The 25,523-nt window shown below is 44.6% G+C and overlaps 1 protein-coding gene across 3 annotated transcripts in view; it reads left to right on the top strand.

The window, feature by feature from the left end:
* Positions 1–25,523, top strand: part of CASZ1 (castor zinc finger 1) — a 197,714-nt gene that overhangs the window by 2,869 nt on the left and 169,322 nt on the right. The window lies entirely within an intron of this gene.

Here is a 25,523-nt window from a genome sequence, read left to right as displayed (position 1 = left end):
ATCCTAGAGGAAATAGTGTATTTAACACTTACAACTCATTTATGTTTGTGTGTGCATATACATTTATATTTCACGTATACATATATATATGCATACATATACATATATGGAAAAGACCAAGTGGTTTATGATCTGTCCATACTAGACTTAAATATTTTTTCCTTGTAAATTTTTTCCTTCTTTTTTTTTTTTTTTTTTTTTTTTTTTTTTTTTTTTTTTTTTGTGTGTGTGTGTTTGTTTGTGTGTGTGCGATTTGACATGTGGGAGATAATTTAAAATTTTTTGTAAGTATTCTGTTTATTTGTTTGATTTGAATTGCAAACAGAATTGACTCTGACAAGTAAAAAGAGGAGGGGGGGAAAAAGGAAACACTATGGCTTTAAACTCAGGAGTTTGCATATTCTCCTTGTATCTTTCCCCTTTGCTAATTATTGTGTTGTTTTCAGAGCAAATATGTCATATCCATGGCGACCAGGCAGGTTTATTGTCTTTCAGAAGCAATAGCTCACATAAGTAATTAATGACTTCTTTTTTTTTCCTCTGGCTTAGGTTAAACAGATCATTCAAGGAAAGTCATATCTCTCTCTCCCTCTCTCTCTTTTTTTTTAGCCCAGTGACATAAGAACATGAGTTAGAACAAGAAAATACTTTAACCAAGAAGTCAACAGCTTATTTTTCCTAATTTCTTTTTAAAAGATCTAGGTGTCAGCTTTCCACACACATGACATTGTCATTCTTGCAGTTTCAGAGCGAAGCCTTTGTACAGGGAAAAGCCACTGAAACCTGGAGTTTAGTTGGTGTTGTACAGCTGAGTAAAGTGTCTCTGGATACATGTGGCGGGATGTTATTCTTGCTTAGGGGTTTTGCTGTGTACTGGGAAAAAAACATTTCCCTCACTTTTCCCCCCTCTCTCCAATTCTATCTGTATTAAAATCAGTGTTAAAATAAAGGTGTGTTTTTCTATCTTGCAGATTGTAATTCAAACAGTTTCCAGGAAAGAATTAGTAATTCATTTTTATATACAGCATATATACACACATGCTTGAGCTCCACCCAAAACAGTTTATCTAGCTGGAAAAAAATCCCTTATTTCCTTTTTCTTTTCAAGCAAACTTGCACAGTAACTTCCAAAAGCTTATTAAAAATAGCCCCCCCCCCCATTTTTGCAAGGAGTTTGCTGCAGGTATGAATCTTGTTCTTTCCCTTTCCAACTCTGTTTCTTCCTATTAAAGCTGAATTTGCTATCTATCCAAGCCAGGGGCTTGTTATCCACTATGATTTACTGAGGTGATGGTTGCCCCCTCCCACACTCTCTCTAGCACCTTCACCCCCGTTTTGGTTTTTGCTAATTTCATTTTCAGAAGGATTTATACACAGTCCAGCTATATAAATTCCTTGGGAGATAAAGGCGCCACATACTTCCATGAACAAAAGCTTTTACTTGCATCCTGTTTTCCTTTTTTTATTAAAGTAAAAAGGAGAAAACCCTAAAAACAAAACCTCAAGCCATCTGATTGAAGCAGGTATCATAAATGCATGCTGGTAATTATTCTGTATTCCACAATGCTGTTACTTTAACTTTTAAAATATGTTTCCTTTCTGGTTTTTAACATTAATCAAAGAGCCGCTTCCTTCCAAATTTCCACAGACTGAGGCTAATTAGAACCACTCGAATCATATTTTGTAAATTCCATGTGGATGTTACTTTAGGTTTCAAGATTGTGAGTGCTTCAGGCTTAGTCTGGGTAGGCACTCTTAAGGTTATTTTTATTAATGTTTCTGTCTCCCAAACCAGTTCAGGGTTTCTGTCCATCTACCCCAAACAGATTTGTTGGTTCACACACAGGGGTATGTCGGAAATAGAGGTTACAAGTAGGAAAAAGAAAAGCCGAGAAGGAAAGAGATTTTACAGTGTAGTTCCAAAGAGCAGCAGAGAACCTCATAAGTAACGTGAAGCTGAGGATTCAACAGACTTGATAATTGAGCCCTTAACCTTCTGATGTCTGTATCAGAAAAACAGAGTCTAGCAGAGGGAGACAAAGAATAAAAGCAAATACTGGGTAGGAGGAAGCTGAGGAGATGACAAATATTGAGATATAGTTCAGGATATGTATAGATCAGTATTATGATGTTCTCTTAGGCTCAGTTTTTCCCACTGGTGAAATGTAGCTGGTTTAAAGGTGGCTTCGGGAGAACCTGATGTTTCCAGTGCAGCCGAGAGTCTGGTGTTTCTGTGGCGTGTGCAGATGTAACTTGGAGAGACTTTTCTTGGATTTCTGTTTATGTTTCCCTCTTTCCTTTTGGTTTTGAAGGAATGACTAGTGATTTTTGGTTTTTTAAAATCTTTATGGGAAGTTAATTAGCTAGAAGTTGGGAGTTTTTGGGTTGTGATTATCAGGCTGTGCTAAAGGGATTTGAATTGAACCACTTTGAGCATCCGACAGGGTGACTGTTCCTATGTCCTGGTGTAGTATTTCTCTCCCGTACATTTGTTGTACCTAAATAGGGTGTCTAAGAATTAAGGGATGGTTGGCTTGCACAGAGATCTCAAAGTTAGCTTGCTTTTGGTATATAAGACTGCAGCTTCAAAGAAGAGCAAGGGCGCATCATAAATTTTGCTAAAAATTAATCAACCATTTAAGAGCTCCACATTAACGAGGTTTTCCAGGCAAGCAGCTTTCGTCTCTTCTTCTTCTTTTTCATTCAAAGTCTGAGAGGTTTGGGGTAGAGGGGGGGAACATGAGTAAGAAGAGGAAAGAAATGGAATTTGAGGAGAAATAATAAAACCAAAAAAGGCTAAAAGGCTGGATTTGTAGAATATAAATCCTCATATGTCCTTGATCTGTATTGTCAGGATTTTTTTTTTTTTTTTTTTTTTTTTTTGGTCGGATTTGTCCTGTATGCCTTTGACGGAAAAGGCACGTAGAGAGAGAGAGAGAGAGAGAGCGACAGAGGGGGAGAGAGAGAGACGTGTCACTGCTTTGGAGCTCATTATCATTCTTAATAAGTCTTAAGGAATAAAGAGGAGCATTGAGTGTAAATGCTGGGTAATCCTAACACTCCTCAAGGTGAGAGGAGTCTCGAGGACACAGAGAAAGAGAGTGAGGAGGAGGGGGCTCCTGTGGGAGCAGGGGAGGAGATGTGGTTTTTAGGGGAGTGGGCACAGGTTAGTAGGGCTTGTGCCTCTGGTATGCTTTGGGTTCATTCCACAGGCCTATGCTGGGGCAAGTTGTGTCCAAGTTTGCATCCCAGAGATCTCCCAAGTTTGCACCGAAGCGACCCAAGCAACCCAGCTGGACCTTGGGGCTGAAACGTTGGCCTGTAGTGGTGACGTTCCCTGACAGAGGTCAGTTTGAGAAACGAGTCGGCTGTGCACCCTCCTGGGCCCGGCGCTGCAGGGGCTCAGCCCGGGTGGGAGCGGCTTCCCAGGGCCGGTGCTTTGCCGTGCCTCCGTTTCGGCGCCTGCTTCCCCGGCTCGGGCTCGCTTCTCAACCGGTGCACCTTGTCCTTTGCTCCTTTCCGCGTCGGTCTGGTTGGATGTCTCCACTCCTTCTCTTCGGCTGCATTTCCTGAAGCATCTCCCTGCGCGGCTCGGACACTAGGTGGCTTGAAGCACAGGCTCGGCTCTGCTCTGCTGGCAGCTGCCAGCGTTCATTCACTCTTTCTGGTGGGCTCCCTTATTCAAACTTCAGGCTGACAGCAAAACATGGAGATGTCTTTGAATCCGTTGTGGATTCAGATATTACACGGCCTCCTTGGCAATGTGTTTGCAGTCGCGTTCAGGTATTTGAGCCCTTGGAGAAGGAAGAAAGAGGACACTAAAGAAATTAATTCAGAGGCTGGGCTTTTGCCTTGATGATAAGGAGTCAAGGAACCTGCTGGTGTTGCTGAGTCCTTCCTTCAGCAGGCAGATTTCACCATACCCATTCTAAAGGGTGTGTTCCTTTTGGAAAAAAACATTTCAGGGTTGGCATCGCCCTTTTTACTGTGCTGATGTGTAATGGAAGATGCTGAGCTTTCAGTGATGCCCACTGGCCCTTCTTTTCTGGTCTCTTATCTGAACTCCAGTTGCAGGCAGAAGTGATTGCTGTAATTGGGAATTTGCCTAATGTACCCAAAGCCTAGAGAAGGGTAGTAGAATAGCACTTGAATATTTTTCCCCTCCTTCAGTCTGTGTTGTCTCTCTGGTTCAGCCTTTAGCTTCTGGCTGAAGTAGACGCTTTACCTTTTTTAAAATTATTCCAAATACCTTGGAGCAGGTGGGAAGGAGTTGTAGATGCTGAGTTTTGATAGGCTGGCAGAAGCTAAGTGCAGTGAGGTGGAAGTCTTGTTAAATGCTGATTTTTCTGGGTCCAGGTGCTTGCCATCAAATTACAGTATTACACTGGTAATATGATTAGGTGTTAAGTTATTGTAATATTATTAGGTATTAAGTTAGTAGTAATGCAACTGTGGAGCTTGCCTGTACTTGACAGAGAACTGCTAAAGAACTGTATTAGGCCTGAATTCATCCTGGTTTCTCTGGTAGTGTCCTTCCGGCATGCCTCAGCCCTGATCTGGAGGGAGCAGGAGGAGACTTGAACGCAGTTTTTGTGCATCATCTGTCTTGAATTCTTTCCCGAGACAGCTAATGAATTGTAGCAAGGAGGCTCCATTTCTTACACGGAGAGATCTGCCTGCAACCCCTCTCACTGACTCTGTCCAATGGCTGTTGATGAGGTGTCAGCTAATACCTTTCACGCGTGATTGAGCTGGTCTAGAATAGGACCCGGAGATACAAGAATCTGTGCTCACAGGGTGAGCTCTGGAGCCATCCAGCTGCCAAGGCCTCGTGTGTAATAACTGCTGTAGGAAAAGGCGTAGCAGAACTGTCAGTTGTTTTGGGGCCTTTGGGGGCCTTTGTCTCCTAGCCCACCGTGGCATTTTGAGGTAGTTTTCTCTCCAGAAGGTATCTTATTTTTGTTCTGCCACCAGTGATGCTGTTTTGAAACAACATTGGAAACAACTCCCAGATTCTAAGCCATAGGCCTTGTCATTTCAATGACAATACAACAAGTCACCTCAGAGTTGGTTTTTGAGGCTGCTCCTAATCCTTCTGTGTGTGAAGTCAGCTGGCAAGGTTGGTCGCAGTGCTGGGAGGGTAGCACAGTGTCACACATACCATCATCCATCAGACAGGGAAGGAAGGAGATAGATGAACTCTACAGGTTTTTCAAGGAGTTTTTTGTTTTGGATGCTATCCTTCAAAAGAACAGTAGGAACTGAAACACTTAAGAGAGAGAATCCCTTGATGGTCTATTTGGAACTGTGAAAAGGGGTCTTATTTCAGCTGTCTTTTAAAATGTGTTGTGTAGTGACACTTGGGAGGAGCCTGAGGAACAAGTGCAAAGAGTGTGACCCAAGCATAAGTTTGCCTGCTAGGCTTGGAGAAAAGTTGACTGGAAAGCATGTCCTAAAAGTACAAGACAATCTGGTTCTGATCCCTACTTGTATTTGAAGGTGAGGGTGGCAGTTGACTTTCACTTATGAGCCGGTTCTTTTCTTTCCTGGTTTTGCTTCTGCTTCCAATAGCAAAGGTACTGGGACATTCAATTCCTAAGCAGTATGAACTTGCCAGCCCTACACTTTTCCCAGTGTGGCTAGGCAGAGCTTTCTAAATAAGAAGATGTGAATGTACCTGGCATAAATGCAAACTGAGCAATGTGATCACGGCCTGTGGCCTCGAGGTATCTCCCTCCTGCCCCACTCAGCCTGTCCCCATGCCAGGAAGAGTAAGAGCTGCACAGAATCACACTTGCCTGTGTGGTGCATGATGAAGCTGGCAGAGCAGTTGGGAGGCTGGCAAACAGCTCCCAGCCTGGCTGCCTCCCCATGGGAGCTGTGTCTGCAGAACATCCTCTCCAGAGGGCTGCTGGTGATGAGCGTCTCCCTCTATCAGTGCCTCAGGCATGTCCAACTTTATATGAGGGGAGCGGTGTCCTTTCACACTGGTGAGCCAGCAGAATCTCTCCCAGGGGTTATTGTAACCTCTCAGAAGCGATTTGCAAACAGGCATTTGGAGATAAAGTCTTACTGCCGAGCTCAGGGCCGGTAGGGCAGATAAGAAATGCGTCAGGTTTATGAAAGGGAAGGTGTATGAAATGCAGCCTGCATCTCCCATTTCACTGCACTATGCCAAAACACACAGTTTCTTATTTCAGTCACTGTGATCTTTCAAGGAGGTTAATTTCCATGACGAACTCTGGGCCACGTGCTTGGAGGATTTATCTAATTAGACTGACACTTTTCTTTTTTAAAAAAGAAAATTAAGCTGCACCTTGGAGGACTTAAGTATTTTAAACTGTGGGAGCAGCAGTAGGTAGTGTGATCCCTGCTCATAGAGCAGGGAGAGAGGAGATTTCCCCTCTTCCGGTCTCCTGTTTAAGACTTCACTAAAGGTCCCCATTTACCTAATTTTCTTACTTGGTGGCTGGGTGCTAAAGAGTATTTTATCCTGCCTCAGTCCCTAAAGCCTCAGCTGGCTCTTTAGCTCATGTAAACTATTAGTGTACTGGGCTGTTACGTGTTCTGGATGGAGCAGAGGGTAAAGGAGAGCCCTACTTATGCTTCTTAGCCATGTCCTAGAAAAACTGCATTCTCCCAGGACATTGAATGGTGTGCTTGCAACCATGTAATGACTGAGGTAGGTGTACATCCCTCTCACCATGCTTGGGCACTTCATGCTCCTGAATGTGTGTGTTGTGGAAGCTGGTGTGACTATCCTTGTCTTGTCTGTGGTCACAAAGGATAGTGAGTCCCAGGAGAACCCCTAGCCCTTCATCCAGCCTTGTTGCGGTTGGATCATGTTTGGACTTCTGCTAAAAATGCCTTTCAGACAAGAACTGGGACCAGGACCATGCTGTAATGAAAATAGAGGATCTTAGGTTGAGGCAGTTACGTGCAGGCAAGTCCCGTGCTTCCCTTGGACTGGATATCTTTCACACTTGCAGGCACAATGGATGATGCTGGTTTTGTTCCCATCAGAGAGCTCTAGGAGTCATGTTCACACTCTCTGCCTGCTGCTTTCCCATTATTTGGCACTTCTTGTGTTGCTGTGTGTGAATTCAGGTTCAGATCACTTCAGGTATGGTACTGCTCCAGTAAAGGAGATGGAAGGACCATCTTCTCAGGGCATGATACTTGCTGCACTAAACTCAGACAACTCAGACCTCATTTTCTTGCAGCCCAGGTTAGAGCAGAGTAGCATCTATGGAGAGGGAAGTGTCCACACAAAAGGGGCAGCATAAGAGTAGCCTTATGAACTCTGGTGATAATACACTGAATCCTGTGGAGCTGTTCCTGGTGCAAGACTCTGCACAGTGAGAAAAATACAGCAGCCTCATCCAAAGAGAGGCTGACTGGGCAGTTCCCAGCTGATACAATGAGGAATCTGTAGTGGATTGTACCTGAGATTTAATTTTGTGTTTGATGAATAAAGGAACAAAAATAGATATTTCCTTTCCTACCCCCCCACCTAAGCAAAAGAAAAAGAGAAAGAAAAATAATAAAACCCACTAGGCACTCAGAGGGCTAACCAATAGGAGCTCTTTTGGCTGGAGAGAGATCGTTCTGGCTTGGTCAGCCATCCCTAACAAGTTACGGATTGTATAAACTCCCAGCTTACAGCTGTAAATTTACTCGATTTTGAATACAGCCACAAGCTGGCTCAGCAGGATCTGAAACTGTCTGCTCCAGTAATCCTGCTATGCTTGAAATTCACATTTGGGGGGGCCCAGCTTTAGACACATGGAACTGTGGAGGGCCTGATCATGGGCTGCATCTCACATAACTAGATTGAAAGGAACCTCCCCAATATAAACCACGACGTTAATTTATCCGTTCCTGGCTTTTAGCTTCCTCACTTTGGGTGAATGCCTCTTGATCTCCATAGCTGCAGGTCCACTGCCCCAATGCCTTTTCTGTCCCTCACCTTGAGACAGGGAGCTTGGTCCAAGGTAGATTACCTTGCAGAGAGTTTGCAAAACACCGCCTGGAATGGCAGTGCCAACTCTCCTGGATGCTATAGTAGGTGGGCAGGATTTGGTCCATACACAGTCCTGGGCCCTTCCTGCAGTGTCTGCTCAGTCCTTGCTGAGGTGGAGTCAGTGGGTATTTGCTTGAGTGACTGAGAGTAAAAGGAGAGTTCTGACTTCAGGTTTTGTTGCTGCAGAAGTCACTGATCTCTCTGAACACCTGTAATGTTGCAACATTGGATACTCCTAGATAGCTGAACTTTTGAAGTATACTTGTGACACTGAATCCTGCCACAAACAGCAGCATGTTATTTATATTAAAAGAGAATTTAGCCCAGTCACACAGTTAACTTTGGCCACCTCTTACATGTTCAGAAATTGGACAGTTTACAGCAGTGTAGAGAAAGAGGGACCTGTGCACCTCAGCCTACCTGTCCTCTTACTGCTGACTACATTTCCTCATGTTTCTAATGGAGTAGTGTTTTGTCTTGGAATGAGACATCAAGTATTGTCATGTTGCTGTCACTGACACTTGGGTCTTCAGCAAAAGTGAGGCAATATTTTCTGTTACCTGGAATGGGCTTGGAAGGTAGAGATGTCTTGAGGGATGACCAACCCCAGACCTCCTCAACAGGCATCTGGCAGCCTCTGCCCTGGGGTGCTGCCTGGATCTCCAAACCAGCTCATGTCCATCTTCACTGGAGCAGAATAGTGACAGCAGAGGTTCTGGGGATATATAATGGGGGTATATATAATGGGGATAATGTGATTCCAAACACAGCAAGTGTTCGCTCCTGAATTCAATTCCCTACAAATAAATGAAAAGGAGTGGTTGCAAATAAAAGATCCAGGAGAGGTTTCCTCTCCTGTCTTCCTCATCTCCCCTGTGGAGTTGTGCTGACTCTGGCTCCCAAAGGGTTAAGGTGACTCATGCCCCTCTCACCAGATATGCTGGCAGGAACGATTCATCCCAGCCACTAATTGGTGGTGTTTGCTCTGCACTTTCTCGCTCTGGTTTTGATGAAAACATTTAACCAGGAGCTTAGTGTGCAGAGGCTCCCAGCTGACAGCACTGTGCTGGCTTTACCAAGCTGTCCTTGCTGTGTGTAAATTCAGCAGCCAGGCCTTGGTTCCACTCTTCAGATTGCTCTTCCCCATGGAAATCTTTGGGCTCCAGGCCCATATCTGCTCTAGTCTGCAGGTGCCTTTCTGTACCTAGATAGCTGTTGGCATTGGAAGCCAGTTTAGAGCCTTGGCACAAGGCTGAAGAGGTGGGAAGAGAGGTCCTGATAGGTCCCATAGGGCCTGGTCTTACTTGAGAGTAGGGGTATGACTTGGTAGAGCTTGGGAGATCTGCTCTGCATCTGGCTGCAATCCTGGGGGATTCTTCCCCAGAAAACAGGCTCTGACAGGCCCTGTGCCATGGGGTGGTAAAGCTACTGGTTCTGTTACGTGGAGATGACCTAATCATTCTTTCCTCTGCCACTTGGAAGCTTGTGCAGGACTTCCCTAAAACAGTCTTTCATTGGAGTTGTTTCAGGTAATAACCTGCTTTTCTAAGGGGCTTCACATGGAGAAGTCTGAGATGGTTTTAATTTTTGCCATGCAAGTGGTAGAGAGGTTGCCATGTCCTTATGGAGTCAGTGTCGAGAGTGGGCATGTCCAAGCTCCTCGGTTCCTGCATCACAGAACCTGTAGGCAGCAGTAGAAACTGAAACATTCCCCAGGGGAGAATGCCAGCTTACCTGTGTTGCTGCTGGAAAATTAATTCAAATTTCTGCCCAAACAGGAGATTGTTACCTGCAAGAAATTCATCTGAGCCCATCAGGGCTGCCCCTGCTCTAATATTTCTTTACTTTTTTCTCCTTATCTCTGATGATCTACCCTATGAACAACAAAACAAGTCCAGATGGGAAAATTTATAAACCAGAAAATCTGGATTCCCTGTTCCTGGAAAAGCATGATCCCTTGTTCTCAGCCGCCTCCATGTGTCATGGGGTCTGCCATGAAGAGATGCCAGAACTGTTGCAAGAGGCCAGGCCTGTGTCTGCCTTAAGGAAACGGCGCAGCAACGTAATGCCCTGTGTGAGTGTGGGTTTCCAGAGGAGCTGTGCTGCTCTAGGGAGGCAGGATTTGCCCTCGTGAGAGTTGCTCAACAAAGGCATTTGTTCTCTTTCTGTCCATTTCAGGACCTTGCTGCACATCACTGCTGAACTGATTATGCCTATTGAGGGAGATTTTCTGCCTCTTCCCTCTCCCTGACTATTGATAGTCTGGAACTAAATACATATGTCTCATTAAACACAAAAAGAGCCAGGCCAGGCTCCCACTGCACAATGTGCTGCCTGTTATCAGCCTGGAGAAAGGGAGCAAACAGGTGTAGGATAACAGTGCAACTGAGAGAGACCAAAGTGCATCATAAAATAAACAACCAGTGCTCCAGCTCCCCCAAGTGCACCATGTAGTTCCAAGGGTCTGCAGTGCGCTTTAGAACATGCTCTGAGCAAGTACCTGCATAGGCCACCGTTTAATTTGCAGCCAGAAATGGATTGATGATTTTCTGCATTGGAGGGGTGTCTGGAAGTCCTGTGCCCCTTCCGTTTTGCTTGGGGCTGCAGGAGCAGTGGGAGCTCCCTGCCTCCAGAGCTTACAGGATTGACCAGCTGTGGATCTGACTTGGGTCGTGAAATCAAAAAAAGTAGGCCTGGAGGCAGAACCGAAGAAGGCATCTGAGCCGTCTGTTATCATAAGTAAAGGCTGTAACTTTTTACTGTGACCTTCTCAACTTTTACTGTTTTCAGAGAAGTGTGCAGTCTCTGTGGTGTGACACTCTTTCCTCCTGAGATTTCTTAGGTGAAGATATTTGTACCAGGATGTTATTTAATTTCTTTGCACCTCTTTGTGCTATGTGAATCTTCTGTTGCCCCTTGTGCTTTGGGACTGGCAGAGCTTGCAGTGCTGCTGCTGGCAATTTTGTTGCATTTAGTGAGGCAGTGGCTTGGCTTAGTCTACCCCAGCAGCAGCCAGCGCTTTAGTGACTCAGCCCCTGGAATTATGCTTACCCAACAATACCTTTTGTCCTTTGCCCAGAACTTCTGTCCAAGAAAAGGGAAAAAGGAGGAGGGAGAAAAGAAAGAAAAGATAAAATTCTGCATTTAGTTGTCATTTCATCACAGGTGGTGCCAGTTGGTTTTTGCTTTATTTGTACAGGGTGGGGTAAAGTGAAAAAGAAAACAAGGTGGAACTCGGACAAGGCCCAGGAAATGTTTGAACCTGACAACAAACTTCCTTTGTTCAGGGGAGCAGGGGAAAGAGAGCAGAAAAAAGGAACAGAAGACCAGCTGAAACCAACCTTAGCCCAGTGCTCTTGGGCAGGTTTCTTTTTCCTACTCATTATTGTTTGGGGTCTTTTGTATTGCTTGGTGTCTTGTGATAATTGTATTTGCATAAGGGCTTTTGTGTACTGCCTTCTAGAAGGTGGACAGGTGAAAGGTTTCCTGGGGACACATTTGTTATTTGGATGGGGAGGATTTGTCAGTTGTTCTATCATTTATCATTATCTATCATTTATTCACGCTTTGCATGATCCTTTTCCTTCAGCCATGAAGATCAAGATGGCTAGAGGGAAAGCATGAAGGACCATGCTTCTCAGGAGGAGAGACAGATGAACAATTTAGGGGCTAGGCAGACAAATCCTGATTAAAATGCAGAAACCAGAGGATTTTGTTGAGGAGAAAATGAAGAGAACCATGAGGCCAGCTGTTAGGGATACTACCTAGAAGACTCCAGAGTACCACCAAGTGCTATGACACAGACCGCCCTTTTTCTCAGGTTGGCACAATATCTCTTGGTGAATCATCTGGCAATGTTATTCTTCAAAAAGAAGAATTGTGAGTTGTGCCAAGGGGCACTGGAAATTAGAAAAATCTGCTGCTGTGTGGGACAAAATGGATTCTGGTGGGATTGGGTTTCAGCGGGGCCATTATAGCCAGTTCATTGGTGCTACTGTAGGTATGATCAGGGCCATGCAGCACTCTGGAAGCTTGGTTGCAGCATGTAGAAGTATTTTTGCATCCAAACAGGTGATGATAGCTCTTTTTGTCAGGCAGCTGGCAGCCCACCTGTGTTACGGCTAGCCTAGGCTGGGGTGACACTCAAGGGATCTGTTTCTCTCAGGAGATGTTCCTCCCTAGGAGGCTGCCTGGTACCTTCCCAAATTGCCCTGTACTTCTTAACTGTTGACTGTGCAGTGGAGTGGTCTGGTAATGCTGGAATGGCTGGGTAGCGAGGAAACTGGGATGAAAGGCTGTTCACTCCTTTCTTGCCCAGCTTAGAAATATGCTACACAATGCTCAATTAACCTCTGTTATCTCGTTTGGGTATCACAAAACACTGTGAAAATGAGTGAGCAAAGGATACAGGATATCATCTGTATCACCACCTATCCTGGCCATGTTCTCCAAGGAAGGGTTAACTATTTTGACTTGGCTTGGAGAGGTGTTCTACTTCCAGTACACAAAAAGGAAGAAAGAGGAGCCAAGAATGAAAGTCTCTCTCTGGAGCTGGACTGATGCAGGTCTTTCCTGCGGTGTCCTGTGGACGTCTTTTCATTCTTTTGATAATGGCCAAATCACTGCCATGCCTACTATATTAAAGCATCAGGAGATGCTGTCAATTAAAAACTTACCCTGATGCTGGGGAAATGGATTCCCTGGATTGTATTAATAAAAATATGGACCTTTCTTTCCAATGCAGGTTCTCTCTGAGTTTCATCAGACAGCCCCAGAGCTCCTCTTTTCCTGACTTTTCCTCTAAGCCTGGGCTGCAGGACACAATCCCAGTTAACTCAACAGCAGAGTCTGAATTCAGTGAAAGCTGGAATACTTCCACTACAAAATAGGCTATTCCAGTTTTACACCAAGAGCAGCTGCATTCTGACTTTGGTCCTCATTCTTTGCCTTAGTTATCTATACAGTGGAGATAATAAAACTTGCCTGCAACATGTCTTGTGGCTGAGAATTAAGGAACAGTTTCCAGAGGCAGATTGAAGGCAGCTGTAGAACACAGGCTGTATTTTTGGTGCTAGTATATTGGTCTGGAGTTTAGAAATGAGGGCCCAAGTGAGACTAAGAAAGGCAGGTGAAAATACTCGCTGTATTTTCTCTTCAGAGATGTTCCAGGGAAACTTGCCCAGGGGTCTCAAGGGAAGAAGCTGGTACTGGGGTGCTGGCAGCAGGAGCGGTAGTGGCAAGTGAGCAGCTTTTCTGCCGTTCATTCCAAGCACAGGAGGGACTGTGGGGAATGATTTCGAAGCCACCACTATGGAGATTAAGGGGATGAGAATGTAAATCTCAAGTAAAAAGGTAATTGAATGTAATAGCAAACACTGCTCGGTCTATGTTAATTTTAGCTCTTCCCCTGGATACAAGGCACTGTATTAGTGTTTTATTACCATTTTGTTTGCACTAATAAAATAGTAAAATTTATTTCAAGGAAGTTGAAGGATGGTTTTACAATGCAAATTTGAAGAAATTGGACTTTTCATTTACGCCACTGCTATTTTAAACCCTGAAGGGTGTAAATTAGCCTTCTGTGCCTGGGTGAAATCCACTGCTTCCATAAGCAGGGGGAGGATTTGATGTGGGGGAGAAGAGAACAAAACCAAATCATCTGAATACTTCAGAGAGACAGAGATATCTGATGAGGAGAGAGAAAAAATGTGACTGCCTGTGCCCACTGAGTAGAAGGGCTGGAGCAGAACTGGAAGAGCTGATGAGAAGCAGGTTTATGCTGGTGAGCAGCTTCAGCTGCAGTAAGCATGCGGAAAGGGCAGAGCAGGGTATGGAGGTTCCAGTGGACATGGTGTTCCCTGCCCTGTGCTGGCCACGTGGTTCCTTCTGGTGAAGGAGGTGCAGCAGCTAAGGGTCAGCTCATTACCAGATACTGTCAGTGACAGATGGTTCCTAGAAGTGTGAAAGCCTAGGGCAGGTTTTGCCTTCTGGCCCAGGGGACCCACACTTCCCATGTTGCCTGTACTTCTCTCTTGCTTTGCTGTCTTCCTCTTCCTGCCGTAGCTCAGCCCATCTGGCTTCCAGGCACTGCCTGGCTCTGATTCCCTACTGAGTCATGGTGCTGCCAGGGAAGGTGCTTACAGCCCAAGAGGCTGGTTCAGTGACCTCTTCCTTCACCCAGAACTCCTACGTGGCATGAAATAGAAAGGAATGGGTTGATTATCTGGTCCCTTTCATGTTCGTAAAGTTGTTTATAGCACTGCTGTTGTCATCACACTTTTTTGCCAGTTCTTGGCCTTGACATAAATGATGCTGTAAAGGCTGAGCCACACAGGATCAGGTCCAAAGAGCCTTGCTTGGTTCCAAAGGTCCTGCACTGAGCTGGCCATATATCTTCTGGAGGGGGGTGTCTCAGGGTGTAGAAGCACCCAAACACAGCAGCTTTCTTGGACTTATCCTGAGTTTCTGCAACAGGTCTGAAAATCTTGTGGAGTAAGTTTGAGGCCTTCATTCTCCTTGTGCAAAGGAAGGTGTGGAACAGGAGTTGTAACATCCGTTTTCAAATTCCCAGAGGTTCCATCCCCCTGCTGGGGAAGGCCTTGAGTTACTGTTTTCTAATCATGTTCACCTTGCATATACATCAGTCTTCACACAATACTAGTGTTGAAGGGAGCCATGCTGAGTTTCTCCTGCATGAGAGAACTAAGATATTTTTTCTTAATCTTGAGTGAAATTGTACATTTATTCATTGCCCTGAGATGCTTGTTTGAAACAAGTCTGTGTATTGTGTTATGTACCTCCCCAACCCACATCAGGCTTGTTACAGTGACAGAGGTACTGACCTGGGTATGAATCCCTCAGAGAACCCTTTTCCTTCTGCTGTCCAGCAGGCTGATGGGCACCTCAAACACTGCTTGTTCCTAGGCAGTTTCTCTCCAGTAGTACTAGCGATTTTGCTGCTAACCAAGCCACACTGCTGTGGGCTGCTGCTTCTGTGGGATGTAATTGCCCAGGTACTTGTTTGGTGTCTGGCCACCTGGTCTAGCTGTTGTCCTGCATTCTTGGCCAAGTGGTACTGAGTGAACTGGAGAAGAAAAACCTGCTCCAGTGATCTGATTTTGCAGAGAGGTAGATCTCCTAGCCCTCCTTTGGACTGTGAGTATCATCTGTTAATTTTATCCTCAGGAGGCCTTTCAGGACAGAAGCCACTGTTTATCCCATGCAAAGAGCTTTGACTTGTTACTATTTATGGTCTGGATAGCAGCAAATCTGCTGGGAAAGTTGAAGCCAGGCTCCAGGTCCTTTGTCCATACAGCTGTGCCACCTCTTCTAGTGTCTGAGCATTAAAGAAAGCTTTCAAAAATTTAACCCCCTTACAGGTTCAGCTCACAGCACAGTCACCAGCCATGAGTGGTATCAGGCAGCCCTCTTAAATTCCCTGCTCTGCTTCTTTGGTGCATGTAGCAGAGGCTGAGCCAAGACCAAGGGCGTTACCAAAGAAAGCAAAGAATTATTTTTGGCATTGAAATGGTTTCCTATTCCAGGCGAGTCTGGGGAGCAGCATGGTTGTGTACCCAAGGATTTAAACAGTGCATTTAAGCTAAGGGGTTACACTCTGGGTGGATTTCAATCAAAAACTATGATTACATCAAATAGCAAACGGAAATGGAAAAAGGGGATTACTGACTCGACCCTGAATGCTGTTGGCTGCTGAACCTGCTCCATTATTTACACCCCCTCTATTGCCTGAGGTGGGGTGTGTATGTGTGTAGGCAGTAAGGCCCCTCCTCCTTTTTCCATTTCCTTCATGCATCTGATGAAGTCAATCAGTGCTTGGAGGAAGATTGGAATTTGCATGACTTGGATTTGGGACTTTGCAGGGCAGGTTTGATCTCCCTGGGCAACTCTTCCTGGCTCCAGGCAGGAAGAACTGCTCCGCTCAGGCAGTCGTGGGAACTCCCAGGCCTACAAGCTTTCTTTCTTTTTCTGTCTTGCTATCAGACCAGTGTTTTGGACTCATAACTGCTCATCCTCAAGGCAACTGGAAAGCTCCAGACTGCAAACAGGAAGTTCTTTCTAACCTAGAGAGCTGGTAGTGTTTAAAACTGCCCCTGAGGTAGTAGAACTGTTCTGTGCCTGTGTTCAGACTCTGAAAGAGTCTGTCTTGTTTGGTACAACCAAGCCAGTACTACCTAGCCGGGGATTTTACCACACACCTGCACTCAAAGTTCAGGTTCCCAGGTTTGCTCTCTGGTTCAAGCTGCTTCCTGCAGTACTGCAAAATGCTTTGTCGATTCCAGTTTGCCACTTCTGCTTCTGGCACCACTGCAGCTGTCACCTGCCTTCTGGTCTTTGTCTGCCTTGTTCCATTTGTCCTGTTCTCCCAGTTCTTCCTTGTGTCTTTCTTCCTTCTTCTCATCGACAGGTTGTGTCTCTACACATCTGTTGGATACCTGAGTTTGGGAGGATGAGTAGTGAGTGCTGAGATGGCTGGAACTGTTTACCAGACAGGGAGGATAAGGAATGCAATTCCCCACTGCCTTCCCAAGCCTGCATTTTCGGGTGGTTTTCCAGATGTCTAATCCTGGATTCATAGCCCAGCTCAACTCCTGTTTGATGGGATCTCTTCTTCCCTGCTCATTCTAAATGGGTAAGATGTGCTGAAATGAAGTCTTCATTTATGCTACAGAAGAGCCTTGCTTGGTGCTGTGCTGTTACAGCATCTGATACACCTTTGCCAAATGTGTTGCCCCTTTTTCACCTGTGGCAGGTTCAGAGCTGGAGGATGCAATGTGGTGTATAGAGGAGAAACCCCCAGTACATTCATGGTTGTTTTACACATGGTTTGAATAGCACTAGAAAAGGACAGTACTCTTTCCCTGCTCTGGATAGTGGCAAATCCATACAGAGTGAGACTTTGCCAGTGCAGACTTTGCTGGCTGCACTTTCATGGCAGTGACCTCACCTTATCGTGAACACTTGGGGAGGAAAGGTGCTTTGTAAATATAAAAAAATACTCTCTTCTTATAGACAGATGTTTGATTTTGTAATACAATACTGTGACCTGAAAAAAACCAAACTGTATCCAAATGTAGATTTCACTGAAAATAATTTAAATACAGTAAGGAAACTCCATTCAAAACTGAAATCCCTTTTGGCAAGTAAGGGAAAGAGTAATGTTACTGATTACACCAAACTCTTCTTTGTTATACAAACAGGGAAAACAATTCTTCAGGAGAAAAGTATGGTCCAAGACACTTTTCCAACCCATTTTTTTCTTCAGCATTTTGCTGACTTTAAATTTATTTTGTGTTTTTTCTGCATTATTTAGAGTCCAAATATAGTGGGCCAGAGCACTAGTTCACAAAAACCAAACTCTTAAACAAACTGGTTATCTCACTCTTCAAAAGAGTTACAGTGGGAAAAATACATGGTGACATGAAAATTCTTATGTGAATCAGTCTAAAATTTATCTTGATTTTTAGGTTTGTTTTGTTACACTCTTTAGAAGATACAAAAATCTTAATAGGAAAAATGTTGTAAGAGACACAGGAAAGCTGCACTTGTCCTACTTTGTGGAAGCTTGAATTTACTCCTCACCATGCAAAGTCCTGTTTCAGCAGCTGTGAATGAGCTGGAGCCAGTGGAACTCCCTAGTTCAGGGTCTTAATGGCTTTTATGATCCAACTGTGTTGCTTCTGCTGCTTCCTTTTTGCCTTTCCTAACTGTATTTTGGAAATGACAGCCCATTTCTGTTCCCTTGTCCTTGTGTAAACCCCACTTACCTTTCATCAAACGATATGATCTGAGCAGATGCTAAATAAAAGGTTTGATTTTAAAGGGGTATCATTTGCAGGTGTGGAAATACATGAGCAGAGGGTGAGGTTCAAAGAGAGGAGCAGCATGTCGAGATTCAGGCGCCCGTTGTGGAGACGTGTTTAACACTTACGGCTCTAGCTGAAGCCTTCCCAAGCTGCAGGTACTGAGACATTTGAAAGACTCGGGTCTGTATGTTTTATAGGGCAAATATGTATGAACATTTCCAATTGCTGTAACACTCTCTGTTTCTCCTGCTTGCATGAGCTCTCATGAGCTCTCATGTTACAACACCAAGGGTCTTGCTGGTTTTGAGGGGCTGGCTCAGCACAGCAGCTGGCGGCCAGGGAGGGTGTTAAACCTCCCACAAGAGTAGAACGCCTGGCAGCAGGCATCTCACCTCAGGGAAGCGATCTTCATGGTTATGAGTTTTATCAGCAGTCCATCCTTTTCACAGAGAAGGAGGAGAGGAGAGAAATTCCATCTGGCTCTGCTGATTCAGTGGAGCAAAGAGGTGGAATTCATCAGGAAAAAATTCTTTATGGCACAGCTTTAGCCAGAGGATCTTCCATTTTAATGTTCTGCCTTTTTATGATAGATTGTGTGAAAGACAAAGCAAGCACTAGGGGCTTCTTGGTGTTTTGTTTTTATGTTTTCATTAAAGTTTAATTGTGTGACTTGTGTAATGTAACTTCTGGAAATTCCTGTTGCAGTTGGTAGCAGAATGATTTTTGATTTGTTGTGTTTGAATCAGGTGCAGGAGTGTTAAACGTCAAAGACGTTTTCAGACATGCAGGTGGAGAGAAAATATATTTATCTATAGGATAGCTTTTGATTAATGGAAGAAAGGAACTGGAACTGCTGTGAGAGAAGACTCTCCTTTATTTGAAAGCTCTTCTGCACCATCACTAGAACAGAGAGTAAGGGTCTTTAAAATTAGTATAACTATAATTTATATCCACCATAAGGATGCTCTTTGCCTCCTGATCAGTAATGGAGCCTTAAATATAAATGGATCCTTATCTTGCAAACACTCAAATATTTTCTTTACTCACATAAGGTGTCAAAGGAAAGATTTTATACGGAAAACGGGGCATTTGCATAAGTACCCACAGCATCAAACAACAGAGAATTTGTATTGCATAAACAAAAACAACCACATTAAAATCATACTGCTTTAATAGTTTAGAAAAAAATATAACAAAAACATTGAAACTGTAATAGATGTTGCTCTGTGTATCGGTATCGATTTCATAATTTGTGTTGCCTTAATCTTGGGTGGGTGAAGATTAAGAATCTCCACGTAGTGTTATGTGTGTGCAATAAGTGGGAACATTGTAAGCAGCTTTCTTTTGCCTGGAGATAATTTAGGGCAGAGTATTTTCTCCATAAAATCTGGGGTTTAGAAAAACAAAAGAGGATTTTTATGAATAAAAATCTTGAAAGGAAAATATCCAATAAGCAATGAACTGGAGGAGAAAGCACTTTAAATAAATTTTCCAAACTTCATGTTGCAGACATGAGAGCAAAGTGACTTCCACATGCACATGTGAAATACTTTTTCACACTGTCCAACACATCAATTCCCAAAGAAAATTTGCAAAATAAGTGCTGAAAAGGCGGAGAAGGTAGAAATTCAGTTTATGTTCTGTAATCTAGAGCCCTTTATGTATAAAGCATCTATACCTTTTTAATTTGAGGTGTGGTAGTTAAACTGATAATCTGCACTGAAACAGCTTTTTTGGCTCAGTTCAAATTAATTGGTAACAATCTTATTTTTGTGTGGTTTTTGTAGAAAAGAGCTCTGTATTAAACCATTACAAGTTTGTATGAGGTGTCCTCTTATACACATTTTTAAGAAATCCATGCTTTTGAAATACTGTTAATCCAATGTAAAAAAAAGTATAGCAGAAAATCCACTCTGTGGAGCATTTGTGAATGAAGGTTAACATGTTCATAAAATTATGATAAAAAAATCAGCAGTGGTCACCTTCAGCTTTGGTTTCTTTGAAATAGAGCTGAGCTTCATCAAAGTAAAAAGCAGTTCTCTCAGACTTGGGGAAAGGAGTCTCACCTAAAACATTCCCAGAAAATGGTAGGATTGAAGTGCTTTTGCCTAAAAAGAAGTAGGGCTTTTTTGCTTTCTGTTTGGTTTCTACTCAACAGTGAGAACTCATTTTCCCAGAAACTGCACCCAGAACTTATGGATGCTTCCTGATCCAGGTAAGTACTGGTTACTAAAAAGACATGCACTTTTTTCCTCTAGTTATCATCCCTGAAAAATTCCCTCTATATTAATTTCTTCTTAGTTGCTCTATTTTTTAACAGATATTTTTCAGATTTTGTACTGTACATACTTTTTACATTTGCTTTGTCTGAAAGTAGTTTGTTCTGGTCTGTAAATGACTATCCAGGCAGTACAACAGAGCAGGCAGGTCTAGAGCTGGACTCTGCGCTATTTCACAGGGCACTTGAACTCATGAAGTCTGTCTGTTGGGGTGGTACATTCAAACTGTCTTGCTATTTCAGGAGGCAGAAAACTGTTTCTTTTCTTGCTGGTCATTCTTTCAGTGAGTCTTTCTCTGAATGAAATAGTAACCAAAGCTGGTCCTGGATTGATCCCCTGGTAAGCAGCTTCCCTGTTGTAGGGTGTCATCTTTAAAGAAAATAATAACCCCCCTCAGAAAACACTAGTCATTAAAAGGAAATAGCACATTCCCCTTAGACTGAGAAGTTTATTTAGCAAAGAAGCGGGTAACTTAGTGGTTAGAGCACAGACAGAAATTTTGTAGCTTTGACTAAATTGCTTTCTGAGTTTGGTCTGGTTACTTTAACTCCTTGATTTCTCACCTTCACTGTGAAGAATTCCCCTGTCACATGCCATGCAGTAAAGCTGGAATTTTGACTGGGCAACAAATACATCTGCATACATGGGGATTTTGTGTCAGCAGTCAGAGGATGTCTGTGAGTTCCCCTGCACTTGCTTACTTTTTTTTTAGTGAAATAACTCTGGCTTTTGGAACTAGCAAAAGCAATTAGTTCAGTCCAGGGACCAGTAGGCGGAAACATGTAATTTTAAAAAATAGATTTGATTGTGGGGATCCTGGGGCTTTGTATTAGGCTGGAACATCACTGCTGTAAGCAATGTCTGAGGGCACTGGGTTTGTTCTGTGCTCCGAGAACACCAGGGCTGGCTCAGCCCTGGACTCCTTGTGCCATCGGTCTGAGGGCAGAAAGCTCTGCTGCACATCACTTCAGCACAAGCATATGGGTGAAATGGACCTATAATGCATAATTGTAACAAGTAACTAGAATACTGCCCATGCACTTCCAAAATTGGCTGGGTTAATAAAACGTGCTGATTGCTCCCTGAGGATATCAAGGGACTGGATGATCTTAGTAAGGGTCACCAGTTCAAATCTGGGGCGAGTTAGCAGTGTCTGCAACAGCCATGTTACAGCCCTGCGTGCTTTTCTGTAGGTTCTCACAGGCAGGTATCTTTATCATTGCTGTGTTGGCAACTGGATTAAAAAAGGAGGATGGCTCTGTGTGGTGCTGACACAGGGCTTCAGAGACGGCAGTGCTTTCCCAGTTCTGCTTGGGATTTCAGTCCCCTTTACAGTGTAAGTTTAAAGCATGAAGCCGCTTATCCATGTTCTCTGGATTCACAGTCCTTAAGTCCCACATCTTGCAAGTCTGTCTGCTTATTTATGTTGTGGAAACAACAATTAAATTGATTATTGTGTTGTTTTTTAAACAAAGATGGTTGATTTCCAAATTTCCATGAGAAAGAAAAGGTGGGGGTATTTGGCTGTTGCTCTTGCTACTGCTGGTTGTGGGGATTCAGTCTTTCCATCCAGGTCAGAGGGCATTTCTATCTTGGCAGGTAAATTATCATCACTATACCTGCACAGTGGTGCTACATCATTTTTAAAGTAATGTTTAAAGATTCCCACCTGCACCTCTGCGTGAGCAGACGTTTCCTGGATTTGCAGCTTATGCCTCCAGGTTGATGCAGTGCAGGGTTCTAGTGAGGGTGTTGGTACACTCGTGTGTGTAGGAAATCGGTGGTTTCTGCAATATCCTGCCCCTTGAAAACACATGGGAAGCTGAACAACATGACATGCTGAGAAGGAGGGCAGCTTCTGGTCAGACACTTGTATTTTTGCTGCCGTAGCTGCTGTTATAAATTCCTCACTCTGGCCTTTCACTTCTGATATTTTTCCCTTGGCCAAATCAAAGACGGTTTTGTTACCTCCGGCTCCCTGCAGATGTGGCAGCTTCATGCAATGAAATATGCTCCAGCCTTTAAAGGGAGGACAGGGAACCTGCTGCTGGGAATCTGAGATGGAGAAGGGTTCCGGGAACAGGACCAAGGCTTTTGCCTTCGTTCAGCCCTGGCTGCATCCATGTGCATGTGCAAAACCAACAAGCCTGCTAGTTGTGTGCCAGGAGGATAGATAAGGTGCTCTGGAGTGCTGTAGGATTTACAATGTGGATTGAAAAAAACACAGCAGCGTGTGTAGGTGGCACTGAGACATGATTGCCTCTCCTTGCCACTCCCCACTTGGACAAGCAAGGTCAGCATGGCTCCTAAATTAATACATTCTATAATAAATGAATAGATTTGGAAGCAGTTGTAGTATTTGTTCCTAAAAGGAAAAAAGGGAAGTAGCTGGGTTTGTCTGAGCTTCTCCTGGAAGCAGATATGGAGGAGTACAGTCCTAGCGATTTTTATGGTAGATGTGAGAATGTGCTTTAGGTTCCTGCAGCGTTTCTCTCCTCGTTTTTCCAGTAGTGCTCTACAAAGTTGTGATTTTAGATTCCTATTTTCAAACCATTCAAAAGCATGAACGTATCTGTAGGACTGAAACCCAGATGATAGTGCACAGGAGGGAGAAGAGTGTTTTGCTGGAGTGATGCTATGGAGTATGCTTCTGTGCTTGCTAATGTTCAGTCTGGAACTGGACAGTACTGAGTTTACCATAATCCCTCATTTGCAACTATGTGGCTGCTCATAAAACAGGGAGCCCAAAGGTGCTTCTTGGTCTTTATTGTCAGTGGTGAGAGCCCTGAAGGGCTGCAGTGCAGCACAGCAGGCTCTTGACTCAGGCAGCTCCTGGGGGAATCCCTCTTCTCTCCCCATTAGTGACTGCCCTCATGCTTGGGAGGGGAGGAGCATAAAGCCCAGCTTGACTGAGAGACAGCGCCAGGGATTATGGCATTACTGTGAAGGGTTGAAGTAATTCTTCATATCCTGCTACATGATCATCATATCCCCGTGGACCTGGTAGAGGGTCGGTCACAGGACTTGTTTGAGAGCTGAGAATCTGAGGGATGGCCTGAAGGCTCCCCAGGGCCATTGCGTCAGGGCCCTTTGCACTCTGTAGGAAATTCCCTAACCCCCTCATGTACGTCTCCAACTGCAGATCCAGCGGCAGCTGTTTGTAGTTGGAGGAAAGGGTGGAAGTTTATCCTGAAGGGCCTGCCCCTGTCAGCAGCCTTGGGTGCATGGAGGGGGGAATCTGGCCTGTGAGCAGGTGAATGCCCACAGAAATGATGCTGGAAGCCAAGGCTAGTCCTGCTGATGTGGCCCTTTCTCCTGCAGCGGATCATAAAATATGGCTCAAATTTTCATTACGGCCTCTATTGATTATCTTTTGGGACAGATGAATTATAGGGAACATTAAATTAAAAAAAAAAAAAAAAAAAAAAAAAAGGAAATATTTGAATGAGTTTGGGAGGTCGATGCCAGAAAGGCTGACACACCAAGCCTCACCGGCATTTTCCTGCTTTGTGGATCTGCTGGGCCCTTCCCACAGTCTCCCTTGAGGGAACCTGCTCAGGGAGCTCCCCTTGTTCCTTTCAGCTGACCTTGGGGAACAGCAGGTTCTGCAGGGGCCATGGGCTAGGCCAAGGGATAGCCCAGAGGTGCAGACAGTGGCTGGAAGACTTGGGTGCTCTTCCAGAGTCCTGTCCCATGCCACAATTTCTGCCTTCTCTGAGAGGTCACCCCGAGGACCTTCCAGTTCAACAGTAATTCGCAAGTGTCTGTCTGGCACCTACTTTGGGGTTCTTGAACAAAAGGGGAGAACAAGGGGCTGGGAAATGGCCAGGGAATAAATGGGAAAAAGCCAGGTCATTGCATTTGGTGACAATTTTGGATCTGGTGTAAATATATGTGTGGAGGTCAACAGTGAATCATAAAAGTAGTGATGGGCTTTGCAAGGTTTCCCTCCTTCCCTGCACCAAGGGAAAGGTCATTGCCCTCCTCTCTTCTGTGCTGGTGGGTCAGTACTCTTCTCTGCAGGGTTCATGGAGCACTGGAACTAATTCTTGATGGGGTTTGTGGTCAGGAACCTTCAACTTCATTTAAGAGAGGTGTCAGGATTGAATTGTCCCATTGTTAGTGTGGCTCACTGAAGTCAAACCAGGCAAAGAAACTTCTGGCTCCTCACCTGACTCTGGCCAGCTCTGATTTTCAGGATGATCCTTGAACTTTGTTCCAGTGGACTTTCTGCGCCCATTCAATTTTTCCAGGTTGTACCATATGCCACACAATGCTCTGTCCAGGAGTTGGCTTGGTAAGACTTTGTCCTCGGCTCACTTCCGTGCCCGTATTCTATGAGAGTGGTTGAAATCCTGTAACCTGAAATGCCATCAGCACACTTTCAGCAGCTGGCAGTGGGGAATAATGGATGTTACCCGTTTGAAAGGAGCCGCAGTTCAGAGCACTCTTCTGTTTCCCAGTGGTAGCAGGAGAGTTCTGGAGCAGACACACAGGAGCTGTGTGGCTGTAAAATCCCTTCTTGTGCGCTTTGTTCCTGGGTTGTTTTCTGTCAGTCAGGTCAGCATCCAGTGCGCCTGAGGAATTCTCTGTTTTCTTTTATAAGACTGAGAAGAATGCAGCCAGGGTCCCTCTCCAGCCACCCACAAGACAAACATCCTTCTCCCAAATGCTCATCTCTGTCTGGACACGGGGTCCTGTGTGGCACAGTCCTCATACCCTACTGCTGCAAAGAAATGTGAGGGGACACCCCTTGTCCCCTCACCATCCCCTGCCTGCCACCACCACCAGCTGCTCTCCTGCATGTCAGATCGAGCACCTAAAGCACGATCTCTGCTTTTGGGATATTTTCTTGGGCTGCTTTTTTCACCTGTGCGTGTAGATTCCCAGTTATCTGGTCACACAGCCATTTGGGTGAGTTTTGCCAATGCACTTTGCGTGTGCTGCTGGGCAGCACTGCCTCTGCCAGAGCCCCTGCCGACCTGGAGGGGCACAGGTGTTTCAGGTATGCTTGGAACATCTTGTGCATTCACTGGAGTGTCTGTGTGACCTGTGAGATAAACCAGCTGTACAAAGGTGTGAACATGCCCCTCTCCTTGTGGGAGATTTTGGTGCTGGTGAATGGGACCACTGTTCTGAGTACTGAATGCACAGTTGCATGTATGTGTTTCACTTCCTTGCAGATCCCTGCTGATTTCACAAGACATCCACCAAGCTTTGGCTTCACCTGGGCGAATGCAAAAGGTGGTGGTTTCCATGGTTCCACAGCCTCACTCGGGCGACACACCCTTTTTGTGTAAGCTGGCTCCCTGGAGTCAATTGTTGTTTGGCAAACAGCTTCATAAACTCCTCCAACAATTAAACTGGAAAGAAAAAAATAACCAAACCAAACACAAC

This window comes from Prinia subflava, chromosome 21 (genome assembly GCF_021018805.1).
Source record: "Prinia subflava isolate CZ2003 ecotype Zambia chromosome 21, Cam_Psub_1.2, whole genome shotgun sequence".
Lineage (NCBI taxonomy): Eukaryota > Metazoa > Chordata > Aves > Passeriformes > Cisticolidae > Prinia > Prinia subflava.
The sequence above is the reverse complement of the archived record's forward strand: the minus strand, read 5'-3'. Positions and strand labels throughout refer to the sequence as shown.